The 3,432-nt window shown below is 36.1% G+C and overlaps 2 non-coding genes across 2 annotated transcripts; both read right to left on the reverse strand.

Moving 5' to 3' along the window:
• Positions 1–1,205: 1,205 nt before the first annotated feature.
• Positions 1,206–1,277, reverse strand: TRNAA-GGC (transfer RNA alanine (anticodon GGC)). Its single transcript has one exon. It is a non-coding gene; the product is annotated as a tRNA-Ala (tRNA).
• A 698-nt stretch (positions 1,278–1,975) lies between these two features.
• On the reverse strand, positions 1,976–2,047 carry TRNAV-CAC (transfer RNA valine (anticodon CAC)). Its single transcript has one exon. It is a non-coding gene; the product is annotated as a tRNA-Val (tRNA).
• Positions 2,048–3,432: the final 1,385 nt, after the last annotated feature.

Here is a 3,432-nt window from a genome sequence, read left to right on the forward strand (position 1 = left end):
AATCTTCACTACAACCTCATCTTCATATGACCTTATCTTGACTAAGCTGGTTTCAAGGAAGGCTTTAGATTTTACCCGCTCACACAAACAGCGTACTTACACAGGGCCCAACGAGTGTAAAACCCCTCTAATAAGTGCAATAGGTGATTACACACACCTACACACCACCACCACCACTAACAATACACAGAGAAATAGCCTTTTTGGTTGGCTTTGGATCCGCCTTGAACGTAGTTTGGAGGATTTGGGGGATCAGGTCAATAAGGTTAAGTTCACTACAACCTCATATTCACTAACGTGTATCTTCACTACTAGCTTATTTTCACTTAATATATCTTCACTATACCCTCTTCTTCACTACACCGTTATTTCTACCATACCATCATCATTGTACTCCCTGATGTTCACTAAAAGTAGTTCTTATCTTCACTACATAATCATTCTGAATAAACTTTACTCCTTGATAACCCTTATCTCTACTACATTCGTATCTTCACTACATTCGTATCTTCACTACAACCTATCTTGACAATATCCTTATCATCACTATACTCTTCCTCACTACACTCTCATCTTAACATCACTCTTCTGTTTACCGAACTTAGTTCAAAGTCTGAATTGAACGTAGCTTTGGAAAGTTTGTGTTCCTCATTGTGTTACCTCCTTATTATAATTGTAAAGGCAATTGTCACCACTCCCTAACTAAACCCTCATCGTCACTACACTCTCATCATTATCATTACTTCTTGATGTTCAATACAAAATTTCAACATATGTATTTGTCTTCACTACAGAATAATTTTCATTGCACCTTAATCTTCATTACTCCTTGTTTCAGCTACATCCGTATCTTTCATTCATTCTTATATCTTATATTAGTTACAACTTTACAATATCTTTATATCTTCTCTGTTCCGTCTTTTGGAAAATTGAAAATAAGAGGGAAGGATTTCCAGCCTCCCGCTCCCTCCCCTTTTAGTCGCCTTGTACGACACGCAGGGAATACGTGGCAAGTATTCTTTTTTCCCTATCACCAGGGATAACAGCACCTGGTGTTCCCAGACGGTCACCCATCCAAGTACTAACCAGACCCAACGTTGCTTAACTTCCCTGATCGGACGATATATGCATATATATATATATATATATATATATATATATATATATATACAAGACTGAAAACAATGAATTTCCCAAATAAAAAATGGAGGCGCCGGGGTTTGAACCCGGGTCCTCTCGCATGCCAAGCGAGCGCTCTACCACTGAGCTACGCCCCCAAGAACATATTTTGGGACTTAGTATTATATAAAGCACTGACATTACCACGGCAAAATACTGTTTGACCGACCGTTGCCGATTAGCCGGCAAAATAACCATAGGGTAAATCTCCATGTTGCTGTCGTGTTTTCCTCTCAATTTTCCAAAAAGAAATGAGTTTTACTTTTTTATTTTCGTTGCAATAGACTGGAACTAAGCAATAGACTGGAACTAAGCAATATACTGGAATTAAGTAATAGACTGGAACTAAGTAATAGACTGGAACTAAACAATAGACTGGAACTAAGTAATAGACTGGAACTAAACAATAGACTGGAATTAAATGATAGACTGGAACTTAGCATTGGACTGGAACTAAGTAATAGACTGGAACTAAGCAATAGACTGGAACTAAGCAATAGACTGGAACTAAGCTGACCTGGTATGAGGTCAGAGCCCTCATTATCATCCCTGCTAACTACCGTTCGTTCCACAACCGATGTCCGGCCCATGTTAACTCTGATGTGCCCAGCAGTTGGAGGAGGATCGCCAGAAGCTTCTGGAAGATTTCAAGGACGTCTTGGTGGACCTGACCCTTTCAGATAAGGTCGAAAACCCCAATTTATTGTGAAGATCTTCACTATAACGTTGGACGAACATACTGAATGTTGCACACATGTGATGCGGACAAAATGAAAAAAGAAAAAGACAAACAATATGTCTGGTGTGGGTCTCGAACCCACGACCTTGAGTGTGTGAGACTCACGCTCTACCACTGAGCTAACCAGACAATAGAAAATACGTCTGTTTCTTCAATTTGAATTAATGAAAATCTTTGCGAGGCAGCGTTTAGAAAAGAGAGATGTCTTTGACGAAATTTACTTGCTTGGCTTATTCTTCTGTTCCTCATTATCGAAAGTAAACATACTGAAGGATATATATATATATATATATATATATATATATATATATATATATATATATATATATATATATATATATATATATATATACATACATACATATATATATTGGAAAGGATCACAACTTTGCGCGTGATGAAGTATATTCCTATGAGACCACGGGGAAAATTAAACAAGTTCCCAAGTGCACTTTCATATAATAACCACATCATCAGGGGAGACACAAGAGAGAAATATAACAGTCAGTTGATATACAACGAAGAGACGTAGCTAGTACGCCATTTGGTAAACATGTGATTGTCCGAGACAGACAACAAGCGTATCATAAACTAATTATGTGGACAAGATGAAATCCTTACAAATTTTATCAGCACTAAATTTATGCAATTTGTATAGACAATCACTTATATCAAGATTATAATTCTTTGTGCATTTAATGATAGAAGATTCAATGATATTTCTCGTGGTACTGGAGTTAGAGATTATAATGCCATCTCAGTTATTAACTCTAACTCCAGTACCACGAGAAATATCACTGAATCTTCTATTATTAAATACACAAAGAATTATAAACCTTAAGGAAACATGCAACATGGCGGTCAAACTATGAGATGCACAAATGAAGTTTATGAATGGAATATCAGTGAGACGAACTAGTTGATGAATGATGAATGAAAGTGTAATAAAGTCATGATGAATGAATGAAAGTGTAATAAAGTCATGATGAATGAATGAAAGTGTAATAAAGTCATAGTTTAAAAGGACAAAATATGAATGGCAGCCAGGGAAGAGTGGCCCAGGTAAATGGAAGGGTTGAAAAGTTCGCGTTATGTGACGAATTTTGATAGATTTTGCAAGTTTCCTTTCCTATGATGGAACGTAAAAGTTTGTGCTTAGTTCTAGAGACAGAATTCATAGGTTTATGTTTTAATGATGAACATCAAAAGATACCATTAATTTAACTGACTTTAGAAATGTTCAATTAAATGAAGCATTACATACACAAGCTGCTTTTTGGCGGAGTTAAAAATTCGCATTTTTTTGCTAATTGTAAAGTAGGTGTTAAATTGACGGACTTAAAAGTTCGAGTTTCAGCTTTAAACCTTGTGTTTATATGACGTATCTTAGAGTACTTGTTAATATAATGCAAGTGGAAGGTTTACGTTTAAAAGATGGTGTTTAAATGTTAATTAATGAATGACAGTTAAATGGATAGATTTTAAGTTCCCGTTTTACGTGGGCCACTTTAAGG

Source organism: Panulirus ornatus, chromosome 42 (genome assembly GCF_036320965.1).
Source record: "Panulirus ornatus isolate Po-2019 chromosome 42, ASM3632096v1, whole genome shotgun sequence".
NCBI classification, from domain to species: Eukaryota; Metazoa; Arthropoda; class Malacostraca; order Decapoda; family Palinuridae; genus Panulirus; species Panulirus ornatus.